Genomic DNA, 19,409 nt, shown 5'->3' with positions numbered 1-19,409 from the left:
CTATCAGTGGAAAGAGAGGCCCCTTGGTATTGCAAACTTTATATGCCCCAGTACAGGGGAACACCAGGGCCAAGAAGTGGGAGTGGGTGGGTAGGGATGTGTTGGTGGTGGGGAGGGTATAGGGAACTTTCGGGATAGCATTTGAAATGTAAATAAAGAAAATATGTAATTTAAAAAAAAAGAGTCTCATGTTAGATAAAAACAGAAACAGAAAAAAAGTGGTTTGAGAAGCACCATCCATGTCTCTCATAACTGTGGGTGGATGGACTGTGATCAGCAGCCCTCCACTTTTGCTGCCATGCCTCTCCTGTCTTTACAGAACTGGAACTGTAGCTCTCCAAACCAGGAGCCAAAACCAACCCTCACTTCCTAAGTTGTTTTTGCCAGGTCCATTGTCACGGTAATGAGAAAAGTAACTAACACAGAAATCAGCGCTGAGAAGGGGCTGCTGCTGTGATAACCTGCCTGGGTAGTTCATAAAGCTTTTGGAACTGGCTAGAGGGAGGATGGTGGAAGACATTGGGCTGCAGGCAAGAGAAACTCTACATCTGGAACATCTGGAACATCTGGAACATCTGGAACATTGCATTATTAAGAGAAATTAGCCCGGTGGAAGGTCAGTTTATGAGACTTCAGAGGGGAACAGGACCTTATTGGCATCTGGACTAGAGACCATTCATGTTATATTCTGACAAAAAAAAAATAGCCATGTTTTATCCATGTCCTGAAAACAGCGAATGAGGCTGAGTTGGAAAGCAATGGACTCTCTCCACCCAAGATGCCCAAAGGAAATAAGGCCAAGGAGAAGAAGGTGGCCCCAAACCCAGCCATCGTCAAGAAACGGGAGGCCAAAAAGGTGGTCAGTCCTTTGTTTGAGAAAAGGCCCAAGATCTTTGGCACTGGGCAGGACATCCAGCCCAAAAGAGATCTAACACGCTTCGTCAAATGGCCCTGCTACAGCAGGCTGCAGCGGCAAAGAGCCATCCTCTATAACAGGGTCAAAGTATCTCCTATCATTATTCAGTTCACTCAGGCCCTGCACAGGCAAACAGCTACTCAGCTGCGTAAGCTTGCCCACAAGTACAGGCCAGAGACAAAGCAAGAGAAGAAGCAAAGGCTACTGGCCCGTGCTGAGAAGAAAGCTGCTGGCAAAGGCGATGTCCCAACTAAGACCACCGGTCCTCTGAGCAGGAGTCAATACAGTCAGTACATTGGTGGAGAACAAGAAGGCTCAGCTGTTGGTGATTGCCGGTGATGTAGACTCCATTGAGCTGGTAGTTTTCCTGCCTGTCCTGTGTGGAAAGATGGGGGTGCCCTACTGCATCATCAAGGGAAAGGCCAGGCTGGGGTGTCTGGTCCACAGGAAGACATGCACCACTGTTGCCTTCACACAGGTTAACTCAGAAGACAAGGGTGCTCTGGCTAAGCTGGTGGAAGCTATTAGGACCAATTATAATGACAGATATGACGAGATCCGTCACTACTGGGGAGGAAACGTCCTAGGTCCTAAGTCTGTGGCTTGCGTTGCCAAGCTGGAAAAGGCAAAGACTAAAGAACTTGCCACTAAATTGAGCTAAATGTACACTAAGTTTCCTGTACATAAATGTAATTACAAAATTAAAAAAAAAAAGCAATGGACTAAGTTGTCTAGTGGAGGAAATGTCAAGGCAGCATAACAGTCAGTCTGTGGCATCCTCCCTGCTAACTGTTCAGTGAGTGCTGCAGTGGGAGAGAGGAGAACCATGAAAAGAATGTGCTCTTTGGTGAGGGAAGGAGTGTGAGTTTAAGCCCTTGACAAGGCTGGCATGGAGAAAGTAGTTGGTGTAACTGCTAAAGAGAGATTAATGTCAGAATGGTGAAGGAAGCATGTTGTAAGATTTGGTGCAAACTGGCTGGCAACTTACAGCTGGCACATGACTGTATCCAGTTTACTCGTTCTGCATGCTGTTTTATCACACTGAACTCTTTTACAAAACACATCTAAAGAGAAAATACCAGACTTTTCAATCAAGTGCAGAGCCCTTCTGGAAACAGAGCTTTCTGTGATTGCTTTTATCACACCCTCTGGAAGCTGACCCTGTATCTACTTTGTTATGTTGTAGCTCTCTCATATAGTACATATTGTGTAGCTAATAAGTATCCATTCCTTTTCTTATATATAAACACTAGATTCTTTTGGAGAGGACATTCATATAGGTAGAAACTTGAGGCTTAACCAGTGATGAAAATTATATCTGACCTATCACTTTTAATAAGAAATAATTGGCATTCCCCAGGTGTTCCAAAAACTAATTTTAGTCCTTTTTCACATTCATCCTGATTAAGCCATAGAGACTGGTATGGTCAGTAGATGAAATAAAGGGATGGATATTCACATGATTTATTGGGCCTTGTGACATTTTCACTTCCCTTTAAGTCTATGCCCAGTATTTATCTGCTACCATGCTTCCTCGTTCATTAATTTGGCTGGAAACATTGCTCTATTTCATATCCAAAATTACTTTTATTAAGACAACCGTGGAACTCTGCCAGACCAGTTGGTTCTTTCCAGTCTGTCTGGGCTGGGCAGACCTTGGGAGCAAACTCAGCAGCCAGCCCCACAACACCCAGAGACAGCTCCACTCCCAGGCACTCCAACACACCCAGGATCAGAGTATCAGAGGTGAGGAGGACACAACATCTGTCCCAACACCAGGAGTAACTGGGACTGGAGGACCCAGGCATGCAGGAATGGCACAGGTTCCTTCTGGTTTGTCTGGGCTGATGCCCTGAGCAGACCTTGGGTGCAACCTCTGCAGCCAGCTCCACAACACTCAGAGTCAGCTATGCTCCCAGGTGCTCTTAACATGCCCAGGATGCCAGGATCCCAGAAGCTTGGTCACACCAGGATCTCAGGGTCCCAAAGGCAGCTTTGACTCCTAGGAACTCAGACACATCCAGGTGCTCAGGATCACAGGATCAAATACAGATCAAGAAAGAAGAGCTAAAATTATTGAAAATAAAACTAAAAAGCAGCAAGGTTTTCTACATGTAGGAACATAAAAACTTTCCCAGTCTCAGTGAAGAAAAGTGCACGATTTAATTAATTAATTAATTAATTAATTAAATTCCATGGTTTAATTGCTTAGGTCTTTCCTTTTTTTCCCTTGTTTAATTATTAATTCACTATATAATCAAGAGCAAGCTATTAGTCAGTTCAAAGTACCCAACAAAACTGAGTCTTCATGCCACTTTAAGTTACAAAGAAAGCAGTGCAGCTAGCTGTCAGGTTCAGGTCACTGGGCACTCTTTCCTGTAGTACCTCCTTGTGCGATTTCCACAAGTTCACACTTGTCAAAGTGCAGTTAATCCAAAATTGCAGCGACAGTATATCATGCCTGCTGAATCCAGCCATGTATCTGAGATAGGGTCGTATTTCTGTACTGTGTTCAGATAGGAAGACCCTGAGTGACCACCGACGACATACAGGTAGTTATCGATTACTGCAGCACCAACTCCTAACACAGCAAGAAAAGAAAAGAAAAGAAAAGAACAAACAGGTTAAGAAGTAGACTATGTCTCACAGAGAATAATTTATATCTTAATGCATTTTCAAAACTCATTTCAACAATATCCTATAATTATACAGGCAATACAGCAATATAGGCTTACTAGGAAAAGGCGTGCGCCACCACGGCTTGATTTAACTTTGATAGGTGGTATCTGTTTTGAAAATTGTCCATTTTGTTAAGATTTTCCAATTTTGTGGAGTACAGGTTTTTGAAGTAAGACATAATGATTTTTTTTTTGAATTTTCTCACTGTCCGTTGTTATGTCTCCCTTTTCATTACTGATTTTGTTTATTTGGATACTGACTCCCAGTCTCTTGGTTAGTTTGGCTAATGGTTTATCTATTTTGTTGATGTTCTAAAAGGACCAGCTTTTGGTTTCATTTATGCTTTATATTTTTTTCTTTGTTTCTAACTGAAAAAGGCTTTCAGGTGTACTTTTAAATTGTAGATATGAGAATTTTCTAATTTTTTTTTATGGAGGTGCTTAGTGCTATGGACTTTCCTCTTAACGCTGCTTTCATTGTGTTCCATAAATCTGAGTGTGTTGTGCCTTCATTTTCATTGAATTCTAGAAAGCCTTTAATTTCTTTCTTTATTTCTTCCCTGACCCAGAGGTCATTGAGTAGAGATTTGTTCAATTTTCATGAGTGAGTAGGCTTTCAAGTGTTTCTGTTGTTCAAGTTTAACTGTAATCCATGGTGGCCTGAGAAGATATAAGGTATTATTTTAATTATCTTGTACCTGTTGAGGCTTGCTTTGTGACTAACTATATGGTAGAGGCAGCAACTCACTTCTGCATAGGTGAGTTATGGTCCAATCTAGGAGGTGAAGGTCTAAGAAAAAATGTTTATGCAAAATGTTTGAGATTCATAAGTGCAAGAGATGATGGTTAGAGGATGTAAACGAGCTTGGATGATGATCATCTAGAAATAGAAAATGCAAGTTATAAATGTTGGAGGGTCTAAGAAGATGTTTAAATGTATATAAATGCAATTTATAGAGATATAAGAAATGATTTAAGATTAAAAAAAATTGGAAAAGTTTCATAGTGCCCCCACATACTATTGTTATTTCAAAGTTCAAAATTTTAACATTGATCAATGGAGTTCTGATAAGATAATGGACACTAGCAATTTGCAGTTCAGTCACAAGCTTAAGATTTTAATTTTCATTAGGTTGGCTTCTGAATATAAACTTAAATATACTTCTCATCATGCTAAAGCATCAGTGTTCACTCTGTTTATCACAGCTGCAACCCTATGGCTTTTACTAGACTTCAAAGGCATGAGTCTAGTCCTGTCATCTATCAAACACCTGCTAACTATATTTCTAAAATATGGATTTCAATACTATGGCAAACACTAATACACATCCTTTTGTAAACTAAAATTCACATAAGTTTCAGGGAATCAAGAATCCTTTTTTTTTTTTTAACCAAAACTTTTTTTTTTTTTTTACATATAAAACTTTTTTTATTACATCTTTTCCTCAATTACATTTCCAATGCTATCCAAAAGTCCCCCATACCCTCCCCCCTACTTCCCTACCCACCCTTTCCCATTTTTTTGGCCCTGGCGTTCCCCTGTACTGGGGCATATAAAGTTTGCATGTCCAATGGGCCTCTCTTTCCAGTGATGGCCGACTAGGCCATCTTTTGATACATATGCAGCTAGAGTCAAGAGCTCCGGGGTACTGGTTAGTTCATAATGTTGTTCCACCCATAGGGTTGCGGATCCCTTCAGCTCCTTGGGTACTTTCTCCAGCTCCTCCATTGGGGGCCCTGTGATCCATTCACTAGCTGACTGTGAGCATCCACTTCTGTGTTTGTTTGGCCCCGGCATAGTCTCACAAGAGACAGCTATATCTGGGTCCTTTCAGCAAAATCTTGCTAGTGAATGCAATGGTGTCAGCATTTGGATGCTGATCATGGGATGAATCTCTGGATATGGCAGTCTTTAGATGGTCCATCCTTTCGTCACAGCTCCAAACTTTGTCTCTGTAACTCCTTCCATGGGTGTTCTGTTCCCAATTCTAAGGAGGGGCATAGTGTCCACACTTCAGTCTTCATTCTTCTTGAGTTTCATGTGTTTAGCAAACTGTATCTTATATCTTGGGTATCCTAAGTTTTGGGCTAATATCCACTTATCAGTGAGTACATATTGTGTGAGTTCCTTTGTGATTGTGTTACCTCACTCAGGATGATGCCCTCCAGGTCCATCCATTTGGCTAGGAATTTCATAAATTCATTCTTTTTAATAGCTGAGTAGTACTCCATTGTGTAAATGGACCACATTTTCTGTATCTATTCCTCTGTTGAGGGACATCTGGGTTCTTTCCAGCTTCTGGCTATTATAAATAAGGCTGCTATGAACATAGTGGAGCATGTGTCCTTCTTACCGGTTGGAACATCTTCTGGATATATGCCCAGGAGAGGTATTGCTGGATCCTCTGGTAGTATTATGTCCAATTTTCTGAGGAACCACCAGACTGATTTCCAGAGTGGTTGTACAAGCTTGCAATCCCACCAACAATGTAGGAGTGTTCCTCTTTCTCCACATCCTCGCCAGCATCTGCTGTCACCTGAATTTTTGACCTTAGCCATTCTGACTGGGGAATCAAGAATCCTAAGATTTGGATCTTCCTGTCACAGATCAAATGGATTCCAGATAACTACACCTGCCTGTTCTGACCCAATCCAGTCAGTAGCCCCAAATATAATTTATATAAACTAACATACATCATACAAGTTAGAAATTATATACATTGAAACATCTGTATAATAGCTACACACATGTTTACACATGCATGTTTGTATATAATGTATCCACATTAAATATAAATTATGTATTAAATATAATATATAAATTATATAAAAATAATACAAGTTAAATATAAGTTATATTCATTGACTATGATTTATATACATTAACATATACCATATAGAATAAATATAAATCATATACATTAGGTATTATGTACTTTAAATTAAAATTATATATTAAATATGAATTATATATGTTAAAGTATGAGTTATAAAATTTAAATTATAATATATATAATATACGCCGGGCGTGGTGGCACATGCCTTTAATTCCAGCACTCAGGAGGCAGAGGCAGGCAGATTTCTGAGTTCGAGGCCATCCTAGTTAACAAAGTGAGTTCCAGGACAGACAGGGCTATACAGAGAAACCGTCTCAAAAAACCAAAAAAAAAAAAAAAATATATATATATATATATATACACACACACACATACATATACATACATATATACATAATTTCACATGTTCTCAAGGACATAGAATTATGGAACAAGCACATGGAACTCTAAAAACATCACTGACAAAAAATAAAAGAGAGGGAGTTGTATATTTCTTCACCACAAAACTGAGTATTTTGACCTTGAATGCCAAGGGACTCTGCCTCTGAATGTCTATGGTACCCTACACTTAAGCATACCTATGCTGGTGAAATAGAAGGACCCACTTACTGATATATAGCATGGTCCTGGTATTAATATGGGGAAGAGAGGATGTGTGTGTGTGTGTGTTTTCCCACAGGATGCTGAAGGAGCGCAGTGGCTGTCAGAGCAATTGGTGAGACATAACTGTTGCTGGGACAAAGAATGATGTTGACCATGATCTTGTTGAGTGCCCTGACGTTGGCAATGGGGAAGCTGTATTGGGCATGTGTTCCTGATCCATATTTGCTACAGCCTTCTGTATGGTCAAGGCCAGGAGTATTTGTGACCTTTAATAATACTAAGCTGTTAGGATTTCCTTGGTCTAAGAGTAAAAATCATTCCAAATTGGTGAATTACACTGTTATGGGTCAGGACCTACCTATTTGTTTTACTAGAACTAGTACCAATGTTGGATGTGTTTTTGTGCACCCTCAGGCTTGGAAGAAGAATATTTCTAAGACTGTAGTGCAAAGCATTAAGATAGGAATGCCTATATCTCGTAATAGTAAAGCTGCCTTGCCCCATTCTTTTAGACATTGTGGGACAGAGAACATGGAGGTTGTGGAACCTGCCTTTGAAAATTAGTCAAATGGAGAAGTTGTTATAATGACCCTCCTCTTTCCTTTAATGTGACCGGTTATTCTGAATCAATCATGGATTGGTCTGGAAATCAATCCAGTATTGGGACAATAGGAAATGACAGTGGGCATTTGGAGGGGTGGTTATGGACATTTTTAGAGACATATTTAGAAATTGGCAGCTACCTTGTGTGATGTTATGTTTGTTATGGATAAAAATGGAATAGGTTCTGGGGTTAAGGTAAATGTAACATCCTGCATACCCCACCCCATTTTTTGTAAAATTAATCATTTTATTTGTTTACATTTCAAATGTTATCTCCTTCTCTGGTCTCCCCTCCATAAACCCCCACTCCATCCCTGTACACTTTTCCTCTAAGAGGGTGCTCCCCCACCCACCTACCCACTCTTGCCTTACCTCTCTAGCATCCTGCTTCTCTGGGGCATCAAGCCTCCACAGGACCAAGTGCCTCCCCTCCCACTGATGTCAGATGAAGCAGTCCTCTGCTACATATGTAGCAGGAGCCGTGGTCTGGCCCATGTATACTCTTTGGTTGGTGGTTTAGTCTCTGGGAGCTCTGAGGTGTCTTGTTAGTTGATACTGTTGTTCTTCCTATGGGGTTGCAATCTCCTTCAGCTCCTTAAGACCTTCCTCTAACTTTTACACTGGGGTCCCTGAGTCCAGTTCAATGGTTGGCTGTATTTGCATCTCTCTTAGTCAGGTGTTGGCAGAGCCTCTCAGAGGATAGACATGCCAGGCTCCTGTCTGCAAGCATGTCTTGGCATCAGCAATAGTGTCAGGGTTTGGTGTTTGCAGATGCAATGGATTGCACCCACCCAATATTTTACTATTTGGCAATGTTACCTCTATTGTTTGCTCTAATAGTAAGTTTGATGTTTCTTGCTTTTATTTTCTTTTGTCTAATTGTGTTTCTGCACTGTATGATGGTCAGTCTGTAATAATAGTATATCAACCAGCTTTTATTATGATTCCTGTAAATTTATTTGAACTGAAATTCTGAAAATTGCTTACAGATATTGGAGGAATTAGATCACGCTCTAGTAAGGAGAAAATGTATAGTTAGCATGATCATTGCTGGTACTGTTGTTCTCATAACACTTATAGCCTGTGTAGTTAATTCTGTATTGGCTTTAGCAAACGTGGTACAAACATCTAGTTATGTTATTCATCTGTAATGGAAAATGTAACCAATGTCCTGAGTATGCAAGAGGATTTGGATAAACTGCTAGAACAAAGAATTGATGCATTATATGATATAGTGCAGATCATGAGAGATGAGGTACTAAGAATGAAAGTTAGAAGCCATTTGGAATGTCATGCTTGATATCTATAGCTTTGTCCAGCTCCAAAAATGAGAGTTAGCATAATTGGATCAGAGTGAAAAGTCATCCTCAAGGTATATGGCATAATACTAATACTTCTTTAGATTTAGTAGCCCTGCATAAGGAGGTTGTACATTTAAAAAATACAAAGCTTTTGTCTTTAGATGATGCTGGCATTGCAAATAGTAAAAGGTACAGGTTGTTTTTCCTTTATGGTCCTTGTATACATCTCTCTTATTGGGCATAGCAGGACTTGGCTTTATGATTCCTTTTATGGAATGCTTATTACCTGTTCTTTTGAGAGGAAGTAACAGAGCTTTTACAAATGTCAAAGCAGTTACATAAATTCAAGCTCCAATATCTCCCTAGCTGGAGTTGGTAGTCAATAATGGGTAAGATCATCTTGAAAACCTTCTCAACCTAAGACAGGCCATGAATACAAGATTATTTGTGTGCCAATGACAGGTAAGAGCTGTTTTTTCAGATGGCAACCTGTGACAGGCACAACTTTCTGCCCCATGACTGATAAAGTGCAAGACTCTTATAGACAAAAAGACAGGTAATATTCTCTCAGAAGTGAATCAACCTAAGATAGGGCATGAATGCCAGGATTAATGTCCTGATGATGGATAAGTTCCACACATCTTGAGGGGATGCCTAAAAAGGAACAGTCTTTGTATGCCAATAGCTGATACAGCTTTGGCCTGTGTAGCTAAAAAGACCTGTGGGACCACAGCACAAAGAGTTAACTTTGGCTGACATCTTGCTTGTGATTTATCATGAATGTGTCTGCCATCATCTGACTTTGTTTTTACCTAAGACGTGTTATGTCCTGCCAAGTTATTCCACTTATGCATATGTCCTTGAGAGACTGTCCAAGCCTGAAAGAAATGGACTTAGTCAAACATAGATCCTGTATACCATAAACTCACCAAGTAAGCATTGTGGTCATTGTTTAACTTCTTGGAGTTGATCAGGAAGTTGTGTTGCTTGTTTTTATAAGACACGGTAAAAATACACTAACTGCTGCCATGGTATTGACCAGTTGCCCTTCCATATCTGTCTCCTGCATCTTCATTCTGCCTTTCCTGTAGTCATCCTCACTCCTGCTCCCCTCCATAGCCATGGTTTTTGTGTTGACTGACTAACAGGTTCCAGTAACAACAGCACTAAGATAAAACCTAAGAGAGGTTGAAAGCACATTGATGCTTCTGCTCATGTCATGTCCACTAACATTCATTGGCCAAAGCAAGGCTAGTATCAAGGGGCAAAAAAAATCCCATGTTTTTCCTATAGTGGGAGAGTACATTAAGGAGATATGGCATAGTGTGTGAAAGTTTAATCCTATTAGCTAAAGAAACTGATTCCAATAGTCTGATCAAGTTCTAGTCATGGGTAGGGAATTGCGTGTGAGCTGCACTGGCTGAGAGGAGGACAGGGAGAAGGGCTGAACTGTGTATGCTGCACAGAGCAGAAAGAGGGTCAGGTGAGGGGTTAGGAACACTAGTCAGGAAAGTGATGTTCTTTTGCCTCCTTTTTATAAGCTCAGGCCAGATGGTCTATTTTGCAACTTGATTTACATCTCTCTCAGCAAATAAAGAGACCATTCTGAGAGAACAACAGCAGCCCAAGACCCTGAATCTATTCAAAACCACTCAGAATCACATCTAGGCATAGCAAGAGGCTACAGTTTTGGTCACTGCTCATTCTCAGCAGACTTTTATGATGCTCATTAAAATCCTGGCTTGAATCTCCTTTGCTGCAGCACAAATAACAATGTCAGTCAGTTTCTTAAAAATTCCACTGCTCACAACAAGGATGCTTCTTAATTCAAGGCTGTTTTCTGGATCAGAGGCCAACTGTTGGTTCCTTTGGAGTTTTTGACAATACTGCTCTGGGAAAGAGCTACAGGCTTATTGTTCAAGCTGTCACAGATAATATGGAGTTATAACAAAATTAATAGCATTTCTTAGACATGCAGTTTGTAGCTTGAGGGAGATATTTTAGTGCATGCCAAGGGTAGTACTGAAATTGGAAATAAGATCAGAGCCATATGAGAAAAGACTAAGGATGTCATGATAAGAAATTTAAATTTCATGTAAGATTGCTGAGAAAGGGAGCAAATAAAACACTGATTGATTTTTTTCAAAGATGCCTAATAGAATGAGAAGAATATATTTGAAAGGAAACAATGAGGAGGAAGGAGAGACACCAATTTGGATTTGATGAGGTGTTTCAGGCATGGGATAATAAGAGCAACCACATTCTTATTCTGGGGGCACCCCGTTCCTTTTGAGACCATCTGTTCATAACATTCTCTAGCACTCTGAATTCTAAAACAACAAAATTCTGGAAGGGTTTTGATGGAAGTACCAGCTGACTTTTAGATCTGCATTGTTTCATTTAAAATAGACATGCTTCCTAAAATGTCTGGCTTAAAAAGTGGGAAGCAAACTTCTCTTTCCTTTCCTTTTCCCTTCCTGGTTTTTTGCCTTGCTTTTGTGTTAGCAGTTTAAGGGCATAAATGTATCTTTAGCTCCTGGTCAATATCAGCATTCCTGTAAAAGGAAGGGACCCCCCCACCCAGCATGGAATGAGGAAATGTATTTGCTGATAATCAGTCAAGAATACGTGATCCATACAAGAAGACCTTTAGGTGAGGATAAAGCCATAAACAGGTAACAAAGGTGAGTCAGAGTCACAGATTATCATTATTTATTATTGTTATTATCATTAAGTTTTTGAGAGTATGGAACTAATCAACTTGAAATTTGTCAGAAAGTTTTCCTCTTGTACTGTTTGTCTCATAATGAAGGTAGTCTTTCTCATGTTGGGCAGTGCTTATTTCAGGACTAGCATTCTCCATTTACCCTAGAATTCCTAGCTGGGCCCACTATGCAATTGCTGCTGCCCTGAATTGAAGCTTACTGAAGCATATCCACTGTCTCTTTATAGAGCTGTTAAGTTCCCAAGAAGATAGCATCTATTTCAATGGGTCTACTGTTCTTACACCATCCTCCTCACTTTCTGTCCCTGAGTTTAAGTTGTGTGTGCTTCTCCCTGCCATACTAATAATATGATTGTGTCTTAATTCTTTTGGGTTGCTGTAACAGACTATTATAAATCAGTGGTTTATAATAACAATCACTTATTTTTAACAGCATGGAGGATAGGAAATCTGAGAGTGAACTTGCAGATTCCCTGTATTGAGAGTGACTGCAGTTTGCAAGTACTCATATTCCCCTTGTGCACTAGTATGGAGGAGTGTCAAGGTATTTGAAAACACATATTGTCATTAATTGAGAATTTCATCCAATGTATTTTTACTACACTTACCTCTAATTTCTTCCCTCAACACTTCCCAGATCTACCCCAGTTCCCTATCCACTAAACATCTTAACCTCTTTTTCAGGGTCTCTTTATTATCTGTTCAGTTTTTATTAGTATATGATAATTGTACAAAATAGCAGGTTTTATTGTGACAATTTTATACATGCCTATAGTATAATCTGATTACAAGTGATTTCCATTATCTTCTCCCATTTCTCTTACCAAACAGCTTCCAGGCTCTCTCTATGAGGGCTTCAGTTTAATTTATAGCAGAGTCCTCCTAGCATAATTATCTCCCAAAGACCCATTCTTCTAGTGTAATCACATCAGGTTTCAGCATGGGGATTTTGGAGGGACTCAGGCATTCAGTCTACATCAGACTAGTCTCATATTTCTTGCCACAGGACAGATGTCTCTGTGTATTTTAACTTTGGTGGGTCCTAGGAAGCTGTAGTTGTAGTTCTGTCCTATTATTTAAACTTAGTATTTGTATATTTAGTTTTTCCCAAGGAAGAGCAGCCCTGAAATTTAGTCAGCCCTGAAAACATACATACAAGTAACATTATACAGACCGAGGCCATTCTATGCCTGTATATGAACATATATATATTCATATACATATATATTCATATATATATGAACATATATATATGTTCATATATATGTTCATATATATATAATAAAAATTAGTAAAAAAAAGAGGACATGAATTTGAAAGAGCAGCATATGTGAAGGTATAGTGCAGTGGTTCTCTACCTTCCCAATGCTGTGACACTTTAATATAGTTCCTCATGTTGTGGTGACCCCAATCATAAAATTATTTTGTTGCTACTTCATAATTGTAATTTTGCTACTTTTATGAACCATAATGTGAATTTCTGATATGCAGGATATCTAATATGCAGCCTCAAAGGGGTCAGCACCCATATATTGAGAGCCACTGGTTTACAGGGAGAACAGGAAAAGGAGATTTAATGTAATTAGAATCTCAAAAAAATCCTCTAAAATGGATAACTGTTTACTTGGCATGATAACCAATGGAAGGGTTGTATGGATAAGAGACTTTCCATTAATAACAACTGAACAACACAGGTAGTCTCGCATTTGGCCTCAGATTTATAAGGAATATAGCAGAGTAAAGATTTTAATTAGTTCAAATTACTACAGATGAATAATGTACTTGATTTTTTTTTTTTTGGACACCTTGATTACTGTTTGTACCTTATTTTGTGCCTGGAGTAAAACTAGAGGTAATGGTAGTGAAATACTCTATACTGAAGTAAAAATAAAAACCAACCATACCATATGAGGCAGATTATAAGGAGCTCTTTAGACTTACTGATCCAGTCTGGATACTCTTGGGCCATGATTTCAGAGTCCTTTTTATAGTACTTTCAGGTACTTTTGTTGTCTTCACAGTGCCACATTTGCTATCTAGGTTCTTCGAACTCATCAGCATACCACTTTCCTAATTATCTAAAAAGAGTGGAGGTGAAATTATGTCAAGGGACACTCCTACAGGAAAACCGACCTTTGCTTGCATATCCCTACTTCTAAGACAATCGGCAACAGCATGGACATCTTGACAGTCTTGATGTTCTTGGAATTTCAACCATGAGAGGATCACAAGGGGGACTGGGTAAAAAGCAGAAGCCTTTGAACTCATAGGAAAAGACTAACAATCACCCAGCTTTTGCTAGCATTACATGTAGAGCTGATTTTATACCTGTCTAATGGTCTAATTAGTGGCAATTATCAATAATATGGAGTTGCTTCATTTCAGGGGACACATTTCAAAAGCTGACATTAAATACCTACCTCTGTAATCAACACAAAACATGCTCTTCAGACTGATCTCGACCACCTTCACCTCTGGAATCAATAAGCATCTCTCAAGAAGGTGCTACCTTCTATAATGGAAGGGGTGAACTCTCTCCCTCAAGCTCTGACATTGCGAATCTCAACCAAGAAAGCAGAACCTTCATGGCCTAATCACCTACTAATGCTCTTAATTCTTGACTCAGTTTCAAAACCAGTTTGTGTGTGTGTGTGTGTGTGTGTGTGTGTTTGTATGTGTGTGTTTGTGTGTGTGTATGTATGTATGTATGTATGTATGTATGTATGTATGTATGTATGCGGGTATCTGTGCATGCTCACAAGGATCAGAGCTGGAGGTCAGGCATCTTCCTTTATTTCTGCCTGCCTTATTCCTTTGAGTAAAGGTCTCTCACTGAACCAGAAGCTTTCTGTTTTTCTACTAATCCGGTGGCCAGTAAACCACAGCAATCCTTTGATGTGCTTTGATGTCCCCCCAGAGCAGGTGATTTAAGGCACATTCAGCCACACCCAACTTTCAAAACAAATTCTCCAGGGTACATAAACACATGGTAACTCTCTAATATTATCCAATAAATACAAAATTTTAGACAATTTTATTATACAAGAGATTATTTTTATAAGTGAATGATATATTTTAGATAGTCTCCCTTTATACAGCCCAGACTGGCCTTGAATTCTAGATTTGCCAAGTGCTGAAGTGACAGATGTGCACTACCATGTCTGTCTAACAACTTAGTTTTAATTGTTTGATTACTAATTTGGGGGAACTAGTTATTAATTTTAATAGCTTCCAAGAATATTACAAAGAGAAGCTGAGATTTAGCATATTTCAAGCAGTGGGAATTTCTAATCTTCATGACATGGAGAGTAATTTGGCCCAGTAAGTATACACCTCAGATTTTACCAGTTGGCAACTCTGGATTTTACCTACATATAAAATCAGCCTCTTTATGGATTCAGTCTCAATGGATTGAAAACAATATAAGCATACACATGATAGGCTGAGCTGGTACAAGTATGCATTACTAAAACAGCATTTGCTTTCATACTAATGCATTACTGTAAGTAGTTTCGTTGGATTAATCGAAAAGAAAAGCATGACTTATATTTTCTATACATTTAATGACAAAAGCCAACTGTAGTAAAGGCAGTTACATCACCTTCTTTGAGAAGTGTGGCTTAAAGATTTCTCAGAGCCAAAATGAAGAAATCGTTAGCTCTTCCTCATGGCTAATATCATAATGGCATCACAAATGGTGAGCTCTGGATGATTGGGGTGAGATATTATTGTATTATTTATTCAATAACAGATAGACTGCACACATTCAAATGGAAGGAAAGTTGGTACAATGATCAATTACTCCCCATGTTCAGTGGACACTGAGTTCTGAATATGTTTCTGAATTCTTTAGCTACTGATATTTTGAAAGAGTTATGGCAAAACGATTTTCCTGTTTTTGTATATGTGTGTGTGTGTATGTGTGCATGTGCGTGTGTGCCATTTATAAATACAACTTCCTTTTCCTTTATTGACAGCACAGCTTAAGTAGCATTGAGAGCTCTCACTTCACTTTAGCTGTTTGCTTTCCTTGTGAATTTATAATTGTTTAGCATTTAAACACTGAGCACAACACAAACCCATCTTGCGCTGATGGCCACTCTGGCAACTGGTTTCAGTCTTCATTTTTGTTCTAAGCAGCACACATAAGTTTTCCTCTAATAGTCTCTCTCTCTCTCTCTCTCTCTCTCTCTCTCTCTCTCTCCCACTCCATTTCCATCTCTGTCTCCCTCTCTTACTCCATTTCTGTCCCTGTCTCTCTGTCTCTCTCCCCCTCTCTCCGTCTCTCTGTCTCTGTCTGTTTTTCTGTCTGTTTCTCTGTTTGTCCCTGCCCCTGTTTTTCTCTACTTCCTTCCATCCTTCCCTCATGAACTCAATGGTTGTCCTCTGAGAGGCTTTTCCAGCAGCTGACTGAGACAAATGCACATAGTCAAAACTAAGCATTGGACAAAGGTCAGGGACCCCTATGGGAGAGTTAGGGCAAAGATTGAAGGAGCTGAAGGGGATGGCAATTCCATAGGAAGACCAACAGTGTCAACTAACCTGGACCCCCTGAGAGCTCCCAGAGACTGAGCCACCCATCAAAGAGCATACACGGTCTAGTCTGATAGCCCTGGCACAAAAGTAGCAGAGGGCTGCCTTTTCTGATCTCAGTGGGAGAGGATATGCCTAATTCTGTAGAGGATTGATGCTCTAGGGTTGAGGGGGATAACTAGAGAAGTGACACCCTCTCAGAGGCAGAGGGGCTGGGGGAAGAACTCTGTGAGGCAGGACTGGGAGGAGGGCAACATTTAGAGTGTAAATTAATTAAAATTAATTAATTAATTAAAAAAGAATATAAAGAATATTTAGAAAGACTAGTTTAATTTTAGCATATATTTTTGCAATTTTGAATATTTAAATATGAATGATTTATTCTTGTATGTATTTAGGGCTGAAAAGAGCCCAGTGTGGCCCTGTTTTATAGACTTTAGTCCTCCATAGTGAAATTTGGTGGGATTTCAAGGGCACCCTACCTGAAAATATAAACCAAAATCATCAGTATTCAGAAATGTCTTTTCAAAGTACTCTGTGATGTGTACAAAAGCAGCCACATTTGCCTGCCAGTATTTCTGATGTATTTTGCAAATATGTAAAGGAATAATGAAGAAAATAAAAATTGGCTATTACTCCAGCATCCAGAGATGGCTGATAATACTATTGTGTCTGTGCATGTGTGAGCATATGTGTCTATGAGTCTCATGGGGATAAGAAACAGCACAAGAGTAGATTGCATTTCCCAGGAAGCTGTGACAGGACTTTGTTAAAATTTCAGACTTGGTACAGAGCAAGATCTTTAATCTCAAAAATCTTAACTCTATATTGCAGACTTTTTGAATTTAGAGTATTTTAGATTTCAATTTTTCAGACTGGAGATGTGAAACTTCCAAAGTTTAAATAAATATTCCAAAATATTGGGAGAAAACCTGAAATATGAAACACTTGTATTCCTAAACATTTCAGATAAGGAATAATATGTTTACGATGCATACATCATAATTTTGGTGCATGGGATGTGGGTGTATATGTGTTTAAAGAATAATTTAAACCAATATAGTAATAATATGAGATCATATGCAATTATTGTAGAGTCTTCATAGACATGTAAAGGAATAATGATTAAAATTACCTATTATTTCATTATCCAGGGTTATCTGGTCAATGGGTATATATGCATGTATGCTTGATCATCATGGAGGGTGTGATAGAATGTGCGGTCTGTAATGGGAATCATATTTGTAGATATGTTTGTATCTAGAAGATGCTTTTGCATGTTGCCTCGGTATTCTCTTTTTATGATGGACTTTTAAAGTTAATGATGGGAAAAATTTAAAAAAATTGCCTTTTAAGTATGTTCAGATATTTGTTGTTCATCTCTTCTTATTACCATTCCTAGACAATAGTAGACACCATTCTACATTCAAACAACATCTTTAAGGTCAAGGTTTCACGTACAAGGAAGAGCATGCAGTATTTATCATTTTTAGTCTGGCTTATTTCAGTGAACATACTGCTTTCTGGCTCCATCTACTTTGCTGAAGATGATAAGAGTTCATTCTTTTATTCCTGAACAATATTTCACTGTATATATGCAACATGTTTAATTTATCCATTTATATGTTGATGGACACTTATTTATATATGGGTTACTTTGAATACTGCTGTTGTAAACATGGGGGTATACTGCAGACCCCGTTTTCTCTGTATTTGAGCCACATCTAAGATTTAAACATTTTATCTCACCATTTTAGATAATATAGTGTTAAGCATGATTATGAACTTAATGCATTTTAATGCCTTATGGGTAGCTTTCCCCAACATAATCCTATTTTATTTTTTGATAACCAAAATACATTCATTATATAAATTTACTTTATAATAGATTTCATTAAGCAGGCTGTTACTCAGAAGCAATTTGTAATCAAAATAGCTGTTATTGGGAGTTTGATGTATGTTAATTTTCTATTGCTGTGATAAAACACCAAGACCTGAACAAAATACGAAGCAAACAAGACAAAACAAAGAAAGCAAACAGCAACAAATCCCATCAGGATCAAAGCAACTTAAAGAAAGAAGAGTTTGTCTTGGCTTATAATTTCAGAGGGTTAGCAATTTTCAGGGCAGGATCAGCAAGGCAGTAGGAAGCAAGTATGGAAGGAAGTTGAGAGCTAACATCCTTACTGAAAGCAAGAAACAGAGCAAACTAGAATTGAGACTTTTTTTTATTAGGTATTTTCTTCATTTACATTTCAAATGCTTTGCCAAAAGTCTCCCGTACCTCCCCCCCCCCCCCGCACTCCCCTACCCACCCACTCCCACTTCTTGGCCCTGGCTACCCCTGTACTGAGGCATATAAAGTTTGCAAGACCAAGGGGTCTCTCTTCCCAAAGATGGCCGACTAGGCCATCTTCTGCTACATATGCAGCTAGAGTCATGAGCTCCGGGGGTACTGGTTACTTCATATTGTTGTTCCACCTATAGGGTTGCAGACTCCTTGGGTACTTTCTCTAGCTCCTTGGGTACTTTCTCTAGCTCCTCCATTGGGGGCCCTGTGTTCCATCCAATAGCTGACTGTGTGCATCCACTTCTGTGTTTGCCAGGCACCGGCATAGTCTCATAGAGACAGCTATATCAGGGTCCTTTCAGCAAAATCTTGCTGGAGTATGCAATGGTGTCAGTGTTTGGAGGCTGATTATGGGATGGATCCTCGGGTGTGGCAGGCTCTAGATGGTCCATCCTTTCATCTCGGCTCCAAACTTTGTCTCTGTAACTCCTTCCATGGGTGTTTTGTTCCCAATTCCAAAAAGGGGCAAAGTGTCCACACTTTGGTCTTTGTTCTTCTTGAGTTTCATGTGTTTTGCAACTTGTATTTTGTATCTTGTGTATTCTAAGTTTCTGAGTTAATATCCACTTATCAGTGAGTACAAATTGGACATAGTACTACTGGAGGATCCCACAATATCTCTCCTGGGCATATATCCAGAAGATGTTCCAACCAGTAAGAAGGACATATGCTCCACTATGTTCATAGCAGCCTTATTTATAATAGCCAGAAGCTGGAAAGAACCCAGATGTCCCTCAACAGAGGAATGGATACAAAAAATGTGGTACATTTACACAATGGAGTACTACTCAGCTATTAAAAGGAATGAATTTATGAAATTCCTAGGCAAATGGATGGACCTGGAGGCTATCAGCCTGAGTGAG

The 19,409-nt window shown here is 39.1% G+C and overlaps 1 pseudogene; it reads left to right on the top strand.

Annotated features, from left to right (window-relative positions):
- Positions 1-778: 778 nt before the first annotated feature.
- On the top strand, positions 779-1,577 carry LOC110306535 (large ribosomal subunit protein eL8 pseudogene; annotated as a pseudogene).
- Positions 1,578-19,409: the final 17,832 nt, after the last annotated feature.

Source organism: Mus caroli, unplaced genomic scaffold, assembly GCF_978045245.1.
Source record: "Mus caroli unplaced genomic scaffold, Mus_caroli_1 scaffold_14, whole genome shotgun sequence".
Classification (NCBI taxonomy): Eukaryota; Metazoa; Chordata; class Mammalia; order Rodentia; family Muridae; genus Mus; species Mus caroli.
The sequence above is the reverse complement of the archived record's forward strand: the minus strand, read 5'-3'. Positions and strand labels throughout refer to the sequence as shown.